We start from the raw sequence: 20618 nt of genomic DNA, 5'->3' as shown, positions 1-20618 counted from the left end.
AACTATACAATTGGCAAGCTTCATGATCCCGACGAGAAACTAGAACAAAATCATGAATCAACGCTTGCGAGAAAGGTAATTCCACAATCACGAAAGAGGTACTTTAAACGTGTTCTTATAATTATTATACGTAGGAGAAAAAGAAACCTAAAAACATCTATGAATTGTAATGATATGCTCGAACAATTATGAACTAAAAATAAATTCAAACAACTAAACATCTAATATTAATCTAATTATCGATACTCAAGACATTAGTATAAAACGACATAAACACAAATATTGTCTAACCTAGTCAAACAGATAATCAAATCCATACTATGCCATCAATCATCAGATTAATCATTCATTATTTTCTTTACCGGACAATGTGGGAGTCATGGTTTGTGAATTTACAACATCCTCTTGTGTCAAGCATTCTTTAGGGATTACTCGTCGGCACCAATCAAATGCTTATCTGTAACACATCTTTTGTTTCTAATACCTCCAGGAGCACGTATATTAATGGTTTTAAGATTTAACACACCCACCAATTTCTAAAATTCAACATCTTTATTAAAGAGACCAGTCTTGGATATTAGGAGCAACTTCCTCCTTTAGGTAGTGTTTGGTACGCAAACATGATTGGATAGGACAAACCTAGACATGACTGGCCAAGACAAGAGTGTAGGATTGGATGAGACTGGACTGGACAAAACAAGAGTCTGTCTGATTTTTGGTACGACTAGGACTGAACATGATAGAACTAGACAAGTTGCCACCAAAAGTTATTTGGTGATTTTATGTATAGTTATAATTAACACAGACAAAGTAAATCATTAAGTTTTTTAATTTATAAACATTTTTACACAGTTTTCATATACATAATAGTACCAATTTTGAATCAAAATTGATATAATTGATGGTAGTTTGAAAAAAACCGATTCGTACAAATGAGAAAATATATTTTATTAGATTTGGAAGATCCTTATCAATTGACAAGGTGGGGTGTTAGTTATGATGGAGGGGGAAGGAGTGGTGGCCACGGTACTAGTGGTGGTGGAGATGTGGTTGGTGGCCGACGATGGTTGTAGAGGATGTGAAGATGGTAAATAATGTTACTGTTAGCTGATGGTGGTGGCTGATGGTGGTGACCGATGGTGGAGGTGAGGTGCACCATGGTGGTAACGATGGTGGCAATAAACGGTGGTGTAGGAGATTGTTGTAGTAGAGGAGAAAGTGGAGGTGGCCAACGGTGGTAGTGGTGGGGGTGATGGACAGTAGTGGTCGATGGCTAACGATATTGTGAAGTCGGCGATGGACGGTGGTGAAAGATGGTCGACAGTGGTGAAGGAGGTTGTAGTAATGGGAGGAGGTGAAGGTGAAGGTGGAGGTGGCTGACGGTGGCTACCAGTGGTGGCGGTAGCCGCAGCTAGTAGTGGTGACCACTAAAACTAATATCATATTAAAGTTACATATCAAACGAAAGTTAGTTAGTAATATTTTAGTTTCTGTCTCATTCTTGTCCCACCTTGTTTCACCTATTTTGGTGGAACAATAAAAGCCTTTTTTGTCCCACGATGTCCAACCTTGACCCAATTCTTGTCCTAGTCCCATATCGCACCAAACATAGGACTGTCAATTCTTGTCTTGTCCTATGTCGTACCAAACATGAGACTATGAGTTTTATCCCATCATGTCCTGTCACATATACCAAACGCAGCCTTATGGAACAAAACTATTCCAAAAACAATGCAATTTTCTCATTGTCATAGTAAATTCCACTCGGTATTTGAACAAACTCGAACTAGATATCATTGGTCAATCTGTCAGACCGTTCGTTGCTTCCAACATGGATATGTCAAGTACGAAGAGCATCCATGGGGGTAACAACACTCATCCTTCGCCTGCTAATATACTGTCTAGGTATCTTTTCGGCATCAATATTAAACAAGACACTGAATATGTGGCAACACAGAGTGCCAGAATACTCAAAATATTGACAGAAAAATGACAAATATCCATCTCTTACAATTGGACAACCTTAAAATCAAGCGTCACAAATGATTTATGATCATTTGGACTGGGATAATATATTTGATCTCACGTAGAATCACATCTACCCCTGACAATTTATAACATGCATGGTATAACAATCATATATATGTGATTAAATACCTAAATAAAACAACCAATGAATAAAATAAATATTACCAAATAAAATAAGACTATTGTACCTTAAAATCCGCCTTTTGTTTGAAACGTTTTGTCCTTTTGCCTTATAGTGAATACTTGGCGCCCATCCTCACAACAACATTCCATTGAGCTCAATAACGTTCTCCTTTAAGTATTTCCTTTTAAACATAAAAATATGGTCCTCGTAAACCATGGCAACGTGTTTCTTAATCAACCTTCGAGTCTTGAAATCATGAATGATCTCTTGTTTATCAGTAACGTTGCATGTTTCTTTATTTGTCCATTACGAAGTCATGAACCAGTATAAAGGCCAACAGATCATTCTCATGGTGTTGCAAAACTCTTGAAAAATGCATTCAAACTCTTAGATCGTGATGTTGTTTTCATTAGACCATACATAGGTAGATCCTTGAAATATGCGGGAATCCACTTAGAACGAATCTTAAACGCCTCTGAAAGCTATGTGTAATTTTCTGAATTAAATTCATTCAACAGTGCATTCCATTTAACTTCAAACTTCTGTTGGCCTAAATACACACTCCAAATAGTATTTGATAGATGTTTCCCAAGATTTGTGTTTTGCAATAGATCTCTGCTAACACGCACAAAATCATACCTAATTTTGAAAACATGTAGGATCAAAATTTAATGCCACAAAATCATAACCTATGTAAGATGAATAAAAATTAAAACAACATATAATTCGATCATGTTAGGAAACTTGGCCATGATGTGCTACATACACAATATATGTTTTTCTTTATTAAAAACGATTGGGGTCTTCTCTTTAATAGCATCATCTTGATCAGTCAAGATGAGATTTTGTTGAACTTCATGTACTTTTTAAAATGCTTCCCGTAACCAAGTGTATGATGGAAGGGTTTTATCACACAACACGTGGGAACCAACAACAACCGAACCCCTGTTATTATCAATCGTGACGAATGGTACAAAAACCATAAAATGCCTACATAAATAATTATAACAAATTAATAACTCATTCACGCAATCAACATAATGATTACAATAATAAAAATAACCACACTATCTTACTTGTTTCAATGATACGTGGCATCAAATGATATAACAATTACTTGTTTCAACGATACGTGGCGTCAAATGATATAACAATTACTTGTTTCAACGATACGTGGCGTCAAATGATATAACAAGACAAACTCTGAATAATTAAACCTTGAGATCTCAGCAGGCCAAAGTCTTCAAGTTTTCCTTCTGAAATTTAAAAACTTGAATGCAAAGTTTGTCCCATTTAATTCAAGCTCATTAACACATGTTTACTATCATTTGAACATCACCATCACTAACAAAAGTATCTAAATCTCTTTTAAAAAATTTATAGTCACTCCTTGTACAATTGAGTTCGTCATAACCACCCTTCAAACAAACCATGTAGCTGGTAGGCCTTGGTTGCACCAAAATATGTCCTTGTCGCACGATACAATATATCCTTTTATCTAAAAACTTCATTTGTCTTCTATTTTGAGATAAATTTTTTTCTTTCATGTCAAAGAAGTGATGATTGTAGTTGGGATTGAAATAGAGTGACAAGCCCTCAACCCTATGAAATCACACCGGTGCTTTGCAACCAATAACTTTGAAATTGGAGTTATGAAGCACCTTTCGATATTCACCAACATTAATGTTGTCCACAGACTGTTTGTTAGGAACTCCATATCTAATGATATACAAGATGTTTTTGCTTCACATATTTGTCAACTTGAAAGTCCTTTTAGTCGAGCGCCTGATATCAAACACAACATAACCTACATACTTCCCTATACATTTCGGTGCAATGTCCAAGTGTTTGAAACAATGAACCAACAACCGGTGTACCTCCTTTTGGGACATTTAGTATCAAGTTTATAAGGGCACAATATCTTTTCTTCATGGATACCATCGAGCTTCCACTCTTGTCCATCGTTTCAGGAATGACTGTTTCATAGTTGACAATAGAAAATCAGGGTTGCCTCAAGAAACATAAAGAATACATACGCTTTTCACAAGAAGTCGATACTATCCTAATGTAATCTATTAGAGAAGATGACATGTCTGCCCCTTTGACCTATTTTTTGGAAATTATTATTTTAAAAAAATGATTGGCTAAAAATTTATCTTCTTATCTTCTTATTTACTTAGCATTCTCGTATGAACGTCCATGACTTCTAATTAAAGTCCATGGAACATTTCTCGATGATCAACTAGTAAAGAGTAAATGAACCCTACCAAATACCAACACTTTTTATTCAAAATTTCTAGTAGTATTATTACCAAATAAAAGCTAGCTAGACCAATGGACTAAAAAGCATGTCCATCAGCTTCCCGAAATAAAGAAAATGAAGATTTTGACTGTTTTCTTTACTCCAACAAAATTTTCAAAATCTTCTCCAAAATTGAGAAAGTAGGAGAGAGAAGAAAAATTTCTCCAATTATAAGAAATTCCTTAAAATTGATTACTTATGAGTGAGAAATAGTATTATATTATTCTCATCGATAAGAGTCTTTGAAATTAGATGTTTAGGAGAGAAAAATTACATTTTATTAAATATATTAATACTTTAATAATATAATTGATGTTATAATCTCTAAAATAAAGATCTTGTAGAGATGAGTGATATATTTTTTAGAGATTTTGATTTTTCACGCCTATTTTAAAGAAAATTCAAAGGATCCGTTAGTTGGAGACACTCTAATAAATATCGATCATATTGATCTCTGATAAATTATTAAAGTCTCAACCAAACAACATTTAATACCACTTTTTCCTATTTATTTGATCGATATGAGAAGTCATTCATTCTCAAATTTAACTAGCAATTAGCAAGCAAGCAAGAAGCTTCTCATTGTCCTTGACATCAAATCCTAATATGATCATGAAGCTGACTGTGATTGTACTCTGGGCTGTGCTAGTTGTACATTCACAAGCTACAGACATTCCAAAGCTAAGGCTTTTTGCAGCCAAGAACAATGTATCTTGCATTTATGTTTTTGGAGATTCTAGTGTTGATCCTGGTAACAACAATAATCTTGAAACTGATCAGAAGGTTAACTTCTTGCCCTATGGGAAAGATTTCTACCATGGCCAACCTACTGGAAGGTTTAGCAATGGAAGACTTCCCACTGATCTCATTGGTACCATACCCTTTTAGTTTTAATCAATTTTCTTGTTAGAGTTTTCTTCAACCATTCCTTAATTTTCTATATATGATGAATACTTGGTTTTTTTGTTAGTTATCAAGAGCTTTTTTGGAGATTAATATGGGGTTCCGCGTATTATCTCCTATTTCTAATTACTATTAATTTCTTGTTGTTAAGTTTATGTAATTAATTTATTATCTGGTTTGATTATCGGGGTTTCATGTTTTTCAGCGGATGCATTGGGTCACACGAAAGCTATACCTGCGTATCTTGATCCGAATTTGACGAGTGAACAACTTCTTCATGGAGTTAGTTTTGCTTCTGGTGGTTCTGGTTATGACGATCTTACTGCTCAGCTCGCGGTAAGCATGCATGCATTCTCTATATATATTCTCCTTCATTTACTACAATAAAATCGGTTTTATAGGAGGACAGATGTAGGAATTAAGCTTATATGATCAATAATTGCATGTAAAGGAAGTACACTAAGTTACTATGACATATTTGAGCTTCTTAAGAAGCTTTTTAGGATGCTTTTGAAACAGGTGTACTATTTCCTATAAGAAAACTTTGAGAAGTTACATATAAATACATCTTTTACATGAGTTTTTTATAAGATGTTTTCAAATGATGTCATATTAAAAAGAATAATAAAAAGTTTTGTTTCATAATTGTCTTTAAAGAACTTGTTAAGACATTAAAAACATTCTATTAACTTACTGTAACACTTTTACATAAGACACATAATTATTTGGTTTTATAAACTTAAGTCTTTGTAGTTGATCATACTATAATTAACAATACTATAAAGTCGGTTTTGTTACAATGATATAATAGTAATCGAGTCTCTAGAACCTATAGTCATGGATTCAAGAATTCTTTTGTTTGTAATTACATGCATCTTTCAAGATACACACACACACACACACACATATATATATATATATATATATATATATATATATATATATAATCTAGCTCGATCAGTTTTTGTGGCAGAAATCAACAAAAAATGATTTTTTTTTTACTTTCATGGAATCTGTCATAGATTCGTCGAAAATCCGATTTCCCAACAGAATCTTGTGGCAGAAATCAACAAAAATTGATTTTTTTTACTTTCATGGAATCCGTCAGAGATTCGTCGAAAATCCGATTTCCCGACAGAAAATCCATCAAAAAAATCCGTTGATGAAACCTCTTTATTTAGTAGTGCTTGAAAATGAGATAAAAAACGACAACTTTTAAGATGGATTGACATTGAGAAGAAAAAAAATATGAAAAAAAATTCAAAAGGATAGAAAAATTAACAAAAAGTTGATTTGGCATAGTAGTATACTCAAACTTATAACTTCACTTGAGGTTGTAACTTCAATCAATTTAACTATACTTTAGTTGTTAATATTTTTCAGAAATAACATTATAGGGCTCGAGTAAATGCATGGGCCAGCCCTCGAGCCTAAAATTAAAAGATAAAAAAGTAAAATTTCATTTGAAAGATTCAAACCCATGACTTCTTGAATATAAAAATGGTAATCCAATCATCCCACATGTGCCTAATTTCTAGTATAAATTTGGTTTCAAAAGTATTTATTAAGGTCGACGTACCCTCTCAAATTAAGCGGGTGTACCTTTCAAACAATGATTGTTTTCTCTTACAACAATCGAGTGAATGGGTGTACGTAGGGCTGTAAACGAACCAAACGTTCAGCGAACCGTTCGTGAACCGTTCGGCGGGAAATTTGTTTATATTCGTTTATTTAATAAATGAATGAACATGAACAACTTTTTTTGTTCGTTTGGTTAAACGAATGAACATGAACAAGAGTCTCGTTTGTTCATTTATGTTCGTGAACGTTCGTTCATTTACCATTCGTTTACGTTCGTTTATATTCGTTTGTTTATGTTCGTTTATATTCGTTTGTTTATGTTCGTTTATATATTAAATTTAATATATAATCTTTTATTTATTTACTTTGAATTCAAATAATATTTATTTATGTTCGTTCGTTCGTTTAGCATGTTAACGAACGAACATAAACGAACACGAACACACCTTATTTATAAACGAATGAACACGAACACAAAGATTTTCGTTCGTTTACCGTTCGTGTTCGTTTACCGTTCGTGTTCGTTCGTTTTTGGTTAAGTTAAACGAACGAGCATTAACCAACATCCGTTTGTGTTCGTTTACAACACTGGGTGTACGGAAGTCCTTTCAGCTCCTAATATGTCCGCCCTTTTTATTTTATTTAACATAATTATATATTTTTGCATGAAATAGAATGTGATGTCCCTGTCTAAACAATTGGAGTACTTTCGGGAATACAAGGCAAGGTTAGAGAAGTTGGTGGGGAAGAAAAAAGCTGAAGAAATGGTCACAAATGGAGTGTTTCTATTGAGCATGGGTACTAATGACTTCCTACAGAATTATTTCGTCGAGCCTACTCGTGTTAAGCAATTCACCATAGACAAATATCAAGATTTCTTGATTTCTGCCATGACCAAATACACTAAGGTAATAAAACAAACCCCCCTCTCCAGTGTCGTTCTTCAGGTTTTTGATGCCCTGTGCAAAGATACTAAAAAAATGCCCATATACCTGTTTTTTAAGCAAATGAAACGACGAAAGGTACGGTTTTACTAAAGGGTTTGGAACCTAGTTAAGCTACGCAGCTCAACCTTACGTTAAATTTATTAATTAACATGAAAAATACAAAGGGGGACATAAAAACCAAAAGCCCAAATCACAAAATATAAGTATATCACCTAAAACGATGTCTTCATGCACTTCTTAAAGCAAAAAGATCAATTACTTTTTCATATTCAACATTCATTAAGTCAGCAACCATTACCTTAATCGTCTTCCTCTGGAACTAAAACATCATCGTCGAAAATCGAAAAACTCGAACACTCAAAGGACAATAGAAATCGTCAAAACCAATCGTCTTCTGAACTGTGATCCGTCTATCCCATTGTCACCGATTCAAGTCATTGGGTTTGTTATTAACAGTAGTCAGTTGGGTCTATGTTTATAATTAAAGCCCATGTCTCAAATTATTAAACTCCAAAACTCAAAACTAATATTATATAAAGTTTTGATGCCCCTTTGGGCATTGATGCCCCTTTGGGCGTTGATGCCCTGTGTGGCCGCACGGGCTGCACGTGCCGAGGGCCAGGGCCTGCCCCTCTCTCTCTCTCTCTCTCTCTTAAAAATGAAAGTGAATATAACATCATAAACACTACTAAAAAATCTGGTTTTTTCGACGGATTTCCAACGGATTTCGCCGTCGGAAAAACCTCCGCCGCTAAATGCAATTTCCGATGGAATTTCTGACGGATTTGAATTTTCCGACAAAAAAATCCGCCAGAAATCCGTTGAACAATTTTATAATATGTTATCCTTTTCCCGGGTTAATTAGAAGGAATATAAAATGAGATTAGAGTTACCGACGGAATTTCTGTCGGAAATCCGTCGGTAAACTTTTTCTTCTAGTTGTTTTTGGCTTTATCTCTTATATATAATTCATCAAAATGATTAATTGGTTTAATATATGTCTTAAAATGGAAAAAGAAGACATGGATCTTAGATGCATCTCAACATCACATGTGATCCATTGATTAAATTATTTTCCAATTCAATCCATTACCATTTAGCATTTAATATTAATAAATGGACAACATCATCAAAACAAAACTCGATAATTTAAGATAATCGTGGATCTAATCTTAATCATAAATTAAAGGATAAATTAAGAAATTAATATGTTTGATCTAAAATTTTAATTAAAAAATATTTTAGGTATTTTAGAAATTCTATTTCTCTTCTCTTCTCTTTTCGATGAACTTTATTCCGGCAAACACCGTGTGAACGCATGATACCTGAAAAAACATCGACAATGTTAAAAAAAAATACATACAAACGGTACTCAGTGTGATACGCAAGATATAGACAAGATCCACATTCTGATACCATTTGTCAAACAATGAAAATAACGAAAATGCACATTGTGATACTCTTTATAAAAGAACGAAAATGACGAAAATCCATACTGTGAAACCCTTCATAAAACAACAAAAATGCATATTGTGATACACTTGGTAAAACATTCCTACCTGATACACTTCAGAAAATACACATTGTGATACACTTCATTGGACATTGAGTTGACTTTACACATACAATCGGTACATAATAAAGAAGCAATGAAAAAGAGAGTTATTAAATATGGAGAGAGAGAGAGAGAGTGAGAAAGAGTTCTTAAATAATTTAAATAAATACAAATTGCGAATATCAAATTATTAATTTAACTTTTTACTTTATCATAAGAAATAACATTAATTATCTTAAATGACTGGCTCATATTGAATCTTACGATTATCAAAATTACTGAGTTCTCGTTTGATTCGACTCCTATATATATGGCAGTCCAAATACAAACCATGAAATGTTATAAATCATATAAACCAATCTCAACCATTCATCTAGTCAAACGAATATTTGGTTTCATAAATATATTGATTGTTTCTTAAAATAAAGCGTTGATCATCATAATTAATAAACTCTAATTAACTTTTATAAATATTCAAATCATAATAATTGAACCTCATCATTTTCAAAAATATCTAAATTTATTGATTTGTATTATTTGTAACATTTCCATGGTTTGTATTGCATTTGTCATCCCCTTATCTAGTCTCTCTCTCTCTCTCTCTCTCTCTCTCTATATATATATATATATATATATATATTATTGAATTGGATATTTATTAGACTAGATGATGATTACGATTGTTTGTATAGTTTATGCTAATGGTTGAGTTTGTAAATGAAACCAACTATATATATATATACACACACACACACACACACACACATATATATATATATATATATACACACACACATTGCAAATCATATGAAAGAGTTTAATTGTTAAAAACCATAAAAATCAATTTCATGTATTATTTATAGATGAAACAATGCATGTAAAAACCCAACCCTTGAAAATCAACTAAAACCATCCAATGAGTCAAATTTAAAGTTATACTTGATCATATCGTTTTTGTTTTATTCTTATATGCATGTATATTTCATGCATAAATGGATTTTTATTTATTTTTCATGTGCAAACATTCCTTGATGTTTCATTTATAAAACAATATTTCACATTTGTTGTTTCATCTACGAAACAGCACATACAAACAAATTTTTAGGATTTCTAACTTTTAAAGTACTGATAATGCAAAATAATAGTATGCTAATTAATTGAATATATTAATATTTCAAAAACTTGTATCACTACAAAACAAATGAATTTTACATACAAAAGACATGTAATGAAATTTTCGTCGATGATTACAACGAATCATACAAAAAATACCAATGGTTCTGGCAGACCTTGATGTTTTTCAAGATAATACCAACGGATCACCTACAAAATAACTGAGTAATCTGTCAATGATTTGAGTTTCCCACCAACAATTTACCCACAAACTTTTTTGACAGTTTTGTAAGGAATCATCCCTTTAGGGACAGATCTTTCAGGGGAAATTCCGTAGGTAAAACTCTTGTACTTGGTTCCAAAACATCATATTCCGCTCTTCTATACTTGGTAGATTTCTTCATCTTTTGTTTTCGGTAACTAGAGTGTCTCATAGCCCAACCCTTGCCCTTTGTGAATCATTACCCGTCTTCACCTTTCTATATGATTGGATTAGTATGCTCTGTGACTGTTGTCTATGCACATATCTTTCACATCAGAAAACCATCCTATAAAGAAGAGATTGAAGATATAAGCCAGGTTTTCTGCTGATTGGCACTTTCTTGTTTCCATCTTCCTTGTTAGTAGAGTTTGTAAGTCGACGTGGAGAGAAGTCACAACCAATCTCAACAACATAATAGATAAAATAAGTAGTGTCGAACCAAGTAATGAATCCAGATCATAACTTATCACGTTCTTCTTCTAGTTTTAGCAATCTTCTGCCTCTAAAATAGACCAATTATATGAGATTTCATATGTCCCAGATGATTCTAGAATACCTATTACTAGTATGCCTTTAGTTAATCGTTATAATATATTTTCTAAGCCCAATATTTCTTTTTCAAAAAGAATAAAAAAATTTGATAGGATCCACCTCCCACGAGCAACTTAAGAAGTTTGTCCAAGCTTTTGAATTTGACTCCCACCAACTCCTAGCTACCACATCAGAATACTTAGTGACACCCTCCCTTTCAACAGACCTTCCTAGACACTGCATGGCTCAAGGATATACACATATCCACTTTGGAGCTACCAGACTGGCTCTTACCTTCGATGGTAGGAAAGGCCTCCCTGTTTAAGGCCCAAATCCAGATTAGTGGTACTCTCCAAGTAAACACCTTCCAGGCTAATTTTCATTACTAGATGGCGTACCGAGTACAAAACCATTCTCTAGAAATCATGATACCAGATCACGAACACGCTGGAGATGCGCTATTCATAAATATCAATTCAAGTGACACCCATATGTACTTATGTACCCAGACAGTTGTCTAAAGAGAAGTTACTCAAGTTACTCCCAGAAAAATGGATAACTAACTATGAGCAGATCCACTAAGCACTAGTACAAACTACCACGGCCCCAAACTTCATACGACATGAAAACAAACTTGTAGAAGTCAAATTCTCTTCCCAGAAAAAACCCAACATCTTTCCTACGGTCTACATGGTTGAACCAGTTCGTCCCTTAAAGCCAATAAAACACTGCTGTTATAACATTTGCTATTGTCAAGAGTGCCTAGATGAAGTGTACCGCGTTGAGTATGTTGAGGACATTCCAAAAAAGAAGGGGTCTCAATAGAAGCTAAAAAAGAGATATGAAGCAGGAGATCCTACGGTAGGACTTCTTGGTGAACCATCAGAAAAGTTCGACTATTATATTCTCTATAGAAAATCTCCAATCACAACCCATGAGGCTTGTCATAACCCACTCCCTAAAAGCCCCCATAAGCGAGCCCAAAAAGAATGTTGTGTCAATACCCCAACAGCATCATCATCTGAATATCAGGCTGAGTTTCCTCCACTGAGCCCTTTTGAAAATACTCAACAACGAACCAAACATGAGTGGAAAATAAAATCATCCATAACCATAAGCGCTACAGGGATCTCTGATTTTGTCACTGCTGCTGAAGCCACCCTCAACTGGCAAAGTGAAAATGTAGTCGCTTAGAACCATCCTAGATCAATAACGAAGTCCATGAAGACACAAAAAAACCCTCACTACAAGAGTTTAGTCTCTTGAAGGAATGATTAACGAGATCAAAATCAAGATGCAAGAGCTTCATAATGAACTACTCCAATTAGTTCGTGCTATTCCTCCTTCCCAACCATCAGCCACTCTTGCCCAAAAAGGAAGCAGAAATGAAGTTTTTCTTAAAAACCAACTTGTTGATCTTGAAAGACAGCACAAACAACAAAGGATATCAACTTCTGTTGATGATCCATGGAGATTACTCTTCACACCTTTTGTTAGAACATCTTTTGACCCACAACCACTACCTCCACCACCACTTCGACAAAACTCTCCATCCTTATCGTTATGGCCTTTAGAAAACAAAAACTGAAGGCCAAAGCCTCCTGATTCTCTGCAGAATTGTCTCAAGCTCTAGGTATGACAGTGGTAACCTCGACCACAGAACCTATGCCTGATGATACTTCTATGTCGGCCTCCTCAAAGCCCCCAAATATTTTCCCGATAGATCAACCAAACCCTATTTCTTCATTCATTAAATCATTAACCGAATGTCAAAAGGACCCAGATTCCATAATTGTTGCCCCAATTATCAACCCTGTACCTCATGAAGAAGATGCCTTTGTTCCCGCTGAAGCCTTTGAACATCTGTTCATAATGGAGCCAAAATCCACTATACAAAATGATTCAGATAGTGATTATGGCCCAGAAGATGCCGCCTGCAGGACGACACCACCCAAGAGAGCCAAGACTCCAAAAGGTGACTCTAAACTATAATTCACCTTTGATGATATCCCACCATCCCAATGGCGAGACAGAAGCATAGAGATATTAAGCTGATGTTCAGCTAAAATTCAATTATATGACATTGACATAGTCATCAAGAAGTTCCTAACTAGAACTCAAGGCCGCCTCCGAGATTGGTACATGAGCCTTAGAGAATACAGACAGATCCAGATCCAGATCCATTAATCACATTCTCCTGAAGAGTTCATATAATCTATATTGAATTCATCGGCAACCATGTCGAGCACACAACCCAAGAAAGAGATGAATTCTTGAAAATGAAGTGCTGCTCGTTCATGAAAAAGGATCTTGAAAGGCATTATGATCGAATGTCAAAAAGGTTCTATTACCTTAATAGTGTCGGTGATACAAATCTCAAACAAGTTTTCATAAACTCCTTCCCAGAGTCCCTTGTAAATGAGGTAAGCGGGTTCCTAGAATCAAAACACATCTCAGTCGCACAAACCTCACTTGGTGGGTTTTATCAAATGATACTCAACGCCCTCACCAAACTCTACAACCAAAGAAGATTCTTGTCAGACATTGAAAAAATGGGTAAGCGACTTAGAGCAGCCTGTGATGAAAGATACCTCCAAATAAAATGCAAATACAAATTCAATTGTGATTGTTCTCTTAAAGAGAAGAAGTATCATTTCAAGAAGTTTAGAAGATCAAGCACCCATAATTCCTTCAAAAGGAGAAAGTCGTTCTCTCAAAGGAAGAAGTGGAAATTCATGAGGAATAAATCACAACGAGGAAAAACCATTGACAAATGTTACATCTGCCATAGAAAAGGACACTTCGCCAAGGATTGTAAAGACAAGAAAAAGTCTCAAGCACTAATTCAAACACCCAGTAAGATTGAACCAATCAATCTTTCTAATCATGAATCTATATACTCCCTTGACGATGAACCAACAAATCATATGATATGGACAATGGCTTATTCTGATTCGTCATCAGATGAAGAATACAACTCAGACTATTTGGAAGGATATTCTGATATCGGAGTATTTATGGCAAAACCTCTTCCACTTCCTCATATTTCTCTCCCTACTCAAAACTCAAATACCCCTCAAATACTACCCTTACAAAAAGCGCAGCCAGTACCATTAGCAAAAGTTCACTTGCTTACTTCCACATACGCCAAACCCATCCCAGCTATTACATTATGTGATACAGGACCATCAGTTTTGATATTGAATCCTGACATTCTGCCTAGCAATTACTAGGAACCACATCATCAACATTTCTTAGTAGCTAATAGTGGCACGTTCGTCATTGACAAGATAAGCATCCTGGTATACATCAGACTCTTTCCCAAGTACGTCATAAGACACAAATTGTTGGGATCAAGTTTACATGGAAAGGATCTACTTATTGAGTTTGATATCCTCCATAGATTACCAGGTCTGAGATATGCAGAACAAGGTCTCTGTTATAAGAGTTTTCTAAATCCTTGGAGTCCAATCCAAAGGATCTACATGATCTCTACTCTCCCCTTAGAAACTCTCAAATAACAAATTATCCAGACTTCTTGTGCCTCTAACCATACTGAGTTCCTCACGAAAAATAAAAACCCAATATGATTAAACCCTTCGTTCTTTGTTACCTTCCCATTTATGCAGAATGAAGACGTGAACCCAACAAAAGAAAGTCATCCCGGTATGAATCCTGACCATTACCAACTTACAGTTCGAGAATGCTCAGAACTCGTTGATCAAGGAATCATATAGCCGACTACATCACCATGGGCATGTGAAACGTTTTATGTCAACAAAAGAAGTGAGCAAGTTCGTGGTAAATTAAGATTGATAATAAATTATCGAACTCTCAGTCACTTCTTGGCTGGTGGTAAGTTCCCTCTTCCCCAAAAGAAGTCGTTGTTCCAATCCTTGGTAGATGCAAGAGTACTATCTAAGTTTAATCTTAAAGGTAGATTTTGGCAACTTAGCATAACTCCTGAAGATAGGGAAAAAACCGTCTTCTGTATTCCAGATCATCATTACCAGTGGAAGGTGATGACGTTTGGGTTAAAAAAACGCTCCATTAGCTTTCCAAAAGGCTATGGTAAAAATCTTTGAACCCATTTTCCACAACACCCTGGTATACATTGATGATATCCTCTTATTCTCACCAAATAGAGAATCACATGTAGATGGTTCAATCCTCTTAAGTTTTTTCACATTTATGATATCCTCTTATTTTCACCAGATAGAGAATCACATGTAGACTTGCTTTCACAGTTTCATTCCATATTAACAGAGCATGGTATCATGCTTTCTGAAAAGAAAATGGAAATTGGTGTTAACTCCATTGATTTCCTTGGAATGAAAATCTCTGACGGTACGTATCAGCCACAACCCCATGTTGCCCAAAAATTTCACAAGTTCCCAGACAAGCTGACGTCACAAAAGGAAATCTAACAATTTCTTGGTCTTGTCAATTATATGGCTGATTTCTTACCAAAGTTTTCAAGTCATACAATGTACCTGTTCCCCATGCTAAAAAAGATTCCCCACCATGGACTGACAAGCAAACGCTAGCTGTAAAATCAATAAAGCAATTAACTGATATGATGTTCCCTTTAAAGATTCCCACTGCTACTGGCAAACGATTCTTGCAGACTGATGCAAGTGATGAATACTGGGGAGCAGTCCTGCTTGCCCAAGATAAGAATAATGTCAAGATTGTGTGTTGATACAAAAGTGGCGCGTTCAAAGACTTAGAGAAGCACTATCATTTAACTTTCAAAGAGATTCTTGCGGTCAAAAGAGGAATAGAAAAATTCCAATTCCATCTTATCGGTCATGAATTCCTGATCGAAATGGATATGTCTTCTTTCCCTTGTATGATGCAATTCAAAATAAAGATGCTTCCTGAAGCACAGTTATTGAGGTGGTCAAATTGATTTCCCCAGTGGAAATTCACAGTAAAACACATCTCAAAGGAACATAAAATATTCTCGCGGATTTCCTGTCACGACCAAAAGGCTATAAATGCAGTAATCCTAAAAAGGTCCAACTCATCCTTAAGAACTAAATCGTCCCAATGGTGTTTCCAATAGCTAACACTAGTTCTTCAAACCATGATGCCTCTCAAGCCATCCCCATGAACCTCCCAGGAGAAATCAGAGAAACCATCACCAACTTGACCCTAAAAGCATGACCTCTTCATGAAAATCTCAAGTTTCACCCTGATCACCCTTTCCTGAACATCTTCCACATCTATGATTTGCATGGGTTACCAAAAGAAGCACTATGCTTTTTCTGGTATCTTTTTAAGTCCTTCACTATTGCCATTTCGTTCAATGCTATCAAGTTATACTCATACCTGTTCCAATGTCAATTCGAGAATGCCCCAAAAGGTACCAAAAATGTCGTCACCCTCTTCAGTTGGCTCGATCTTCCTTATAAATGGCTCCAAAAGCTATCCACGTGCTATAAGACTTATGTAGTCATCATGTTCAGAAGTCCCTTTCTTTCTTACCTCCTACGATAATGACAAGAGAGACACAATCAATACTTTACCATTCACCTTTAGCGTTTTGCCACGATTGGTATGATGTTAATCCTTCTAGCAAATCCTTTTTGAAATATACCAAGTTCACATACTCATGGAAATACGTGGTCTTCTCGCCAGTGAAAATCAAGTAAGTCCCCAGACGATTCCAGCACATGTCATGGAAAACAGATTTATAGCCTGTAGAACATCAATTGTCATCAAAGTGAAATGAGTCTATCCAACAGTGGTTTCAAACTCATTTGTCATAGAAATAGATACCTCTGATGAATATGAATCCACAGACTAAGAAGAAGTTGACGATTATGACCCCTATGAAGAGCATTTTGACCCGTATGAAGACGACCCATCTCACCCAGATTCACGTCGAAAATAAAATAAAATAAAAATATTCCAGACATTTTATTGTAAAATAATGTGTGCAGATATTTCTTTAGTTGTAATTATTAGTGTGATGTAAAAATGATGGAAGCTTTAGGTCACTTTTAAGTGATGTAAGCGCTTACCTCATTTTGAAACAATAATTGGTTGTTTTTGTAATGCTTACATCATGATCATGTAAGGGCACCTTTTCCTTGCCTATATAAGGAATGTTTCCCCCTCATTTGTAATGATCCATTGGAAAGAAATAAAAGCTTCTTCCATGTATCCTCTCTTGTTCTTAAATTTATTCTTAAGTTTAAGTTCATATTCTTCACACATTCTTATCACCAATCTTAGTCTTTTAGTCTTAGCTTGTATACAACTCGATTATTTTCCTGGCCTTGAGATAACAACAACAAATATGCATAATGGAAATGAAAAGAATCAGACTATAATTCACACTCAAATTTCGGGTGTGGCATTTGCAGGCAATGCATGCAGAAGGTGCAAGGAGATTGGCAGTGGTGGGCATGGAGCCATTTGTGTGCATTCCACTAATTAAAGCTCTTGGAGGCACAACTCATCAGTGCGATGAAGTCTACAACAAGGTGGCTCTCACATTTAACTCCAAAGTGAAAGCACTCATGGCTACTCTTCAACCATCCTTGGGGACTAAAAGTTTCTACACAGACATTTATGGTCTAGTATTGGACATAGTTAATAACCCAAAAAAATATGGTAACTTCCTTCATCCACATTTCTTTAAATCAATTAATTAGTTCTTGTGATATAAAAAATTTTAAGCAATTTATTTGGTATGCACATGTACAGAAACATGCATACGTGCATAAAAACCAATAAACAACTTCAATTACCGATAGGTGCACACCGTTCAAATTAACGGATCAAAGTGTTCCTCAGTTTTTATTTTTTTGAGGTTTACCAGTGAACCTCCTATATATATATACACATATATATAGGGTTGGCTTCACATGAGACCAGACTGTTTTCGTGAGACCTGTGAGATCACTTTTTTACACTCGAAACTTTACAGTGTATTTGTTGTAAAGGTTTGGATTTCTTTCACCTTCACAGTGTTTCACCTTCTCACGTGACCACATGTCTCTCTCTCTATATATAAATGGGTGCGTATATGCAGGTTTTACGGAGGTATCGAAGGGTTGTTGTGATCGGGATTGGAGTTTGGGCAAAGCTGTAAAGGGTTGTCTACTTGTGCCAACAGAAGCCAATATGTTTCCTGGGATGCTGTTCACTTTACTGAAGAAATGTACAAAATTATTTCTGAACAAGCTCTTCAATCTCTTATGAAGACTCTTGCTTAATTATGTTACCATCTCTCTCTCTCTCTCTCTAGATATATATATATATATATATAATGTGTGTGTATGTATAATTATATAACATTGCATGGGCTAGTGTTTGTTATAGTATTAATTGTACTATGTAATGGAAAATATGTTAATCCATAAGGTAATATTTATCTTTAGTTGTGAAAGTTGATTTGTTTGATATTGATTGTAAGATAGTGTTATCCCAAAGTTGTGTGAGAGATTTTTGAAATTGTGATGTTATATAAAGGTTTATTTACAGCATATTACATCATGGGAAAATTAGATTATAGACTGTAAAAAATGTCTAAGTGTCATGATAGACTCCTTTGTAAAATTTAAGTTTATAGGATTAAAAAATAAAGCATGATATTAAAACTATTACGATATGTATATATATCAGACGATTTTGGATGTCTTAACAAGTTTTTGATACTTTTTTTTGCAATAAAGTGTTGTCTTAATTTTTTTTTATATTACTATTTAAAAATGTATCTTATAAAAACAAGTGCTTAATTTGCATAATACACTTTTCAAAAATATCCTATAAAATAGTTAGTAAGATATTTTATTAAAAAGTCATAAAACTTTGTTAAGACGTCCATACATATCATATAAACTTATCGTAGTGCCTTACAAATTTATAGACAATTAAAAGTGTATGATTTGAAAAATATTGGTTTCAACTCATCATCAAGGTCGCATTTATTTTTTAAGATGTGCTAATGTTTTAAGTCTTATTTCACTTCTGATTTATAAGAGATGGTGCTGAAGTCTGAAATCTAAATTAATAAAATTGTTTGTTTTTGTAAACTGATAAACGTTTGAATTTGTTTAAATTGTCTATTTTACTCGTTAAAAACTATAGTGTGGAATTTATAGATAAGTTTATACAATTTCATATATTTATTCATCATCATTGCGAAATTTACATTAAATTATATTAACATTCATTTAAATGAAAATATGTCATTAACGATGTTTAACACATTTAAATCCTATTAAAATACATGGATTGAGAGAGGTGAGGATTGATTTGGTAATATGATCAATTGAGAGAAACGATCGATTAAAATTAATTGATTGAGAAATGTCGTGTTGAAGATTTGAAGAACAATAAGAGGCAAATAAGAGGTTGGTTTACCTCTTACCATATAAGAGGAAAATAAGACATACGTGTCTCTGAAAAATTGGAAAAAATAAACAGTCTGAATAACCTTACCTCTAAACGAATCAAACACAAGAGGATGATAATAACTTTTTTTTTATAAAAAAAAAAAACAGTGCCCAAGAGTAAATTACGTTTTTAATTCTCATGGTTTGTTGAATTTTTTTTTATGGTTTTGAAATTATAATTTCCATCCTTTTGGTTTATAATTAATCACTTTTCGTTCTTATAATTTAAAATTTATTACGTTTTTCATCCATGTGTTAAACAATTCATTTTTATTTTAGTCATTCATATTTAAAGAGAGTATTTTGATCTCAAAACCAAAATGAATTGCAAACTATAAGAATGAAAATTGAAATTTCAAAACCATAAAAACAAAATACGCAATGTTTAACAAACCACAGGGATAAAAACGCAATTTACTTCATTATTAATGTGATATTGAAGTGATAAACTTTGACAAATTTTAAAAGAATGATTTTAAAATTAACGATTTTAAAATTAACAATTTTAAAAACAAAGGTATCATCGATGACAAAAACCATCCGAAATCCGGCAGAAAACAATTGTCGCAAAAGGTGGGTCAGTAAAATTTATCAACGATTTTCCTCAGTTCATATTACCGACGACTTTCCACAATTTATTTTATCGACGGCTTTCCGACGGTCGTCGTTACCGACGACTTTCCGAGGTTCTTGTTACCAACGGCTATTTAGTGGTTCCCAAAAACATGAATGTACATTTTAAAATCATGTTTTCGAGAAACATGAAATAAATGAGAGTGCATCTTTTTTATAACTTTCTATATATTACGGCGTTGTTTGACTTCTACTAGCTATATAGTTCTCGAGTCTATGGAACAAAAC

The 20618-nt window shown here is 34.3% G+C and overlaps 1 pseudogene; it reads left to right on the top strand.

Annotated features, from left to right (window-relative positions):
• The first annotated feature begins 5060 nt into the window (after positions 1-5060).
• LOC112526801 lies at positions 5061-18766 on the top strand (annotated as a pseudogene).
• The last annotated feature ends 1852 nt before the right edge of the window (positions 18767-20618 follow it).

Source organism: Cynara cardunculus (genome assembly GCF_001531365.2).
Source record: "Cynara cardunculus var. scolymus isolate 2C chromosome LG 14, CcrdV1, whole genome shotgun sequence".
Taxonomy (NCBI): Eukaryota; Viridiplantae; Streptophyta; class Magnoliopsida; order Asterales; family Asteraceae; genus Cynara; species Cynara cardunculus.
The sequence above is the reverse complement of the archived record's forward strand: the minus strand, read 5'-3'. Positions and strand labels throughout refer to the sequence as shown.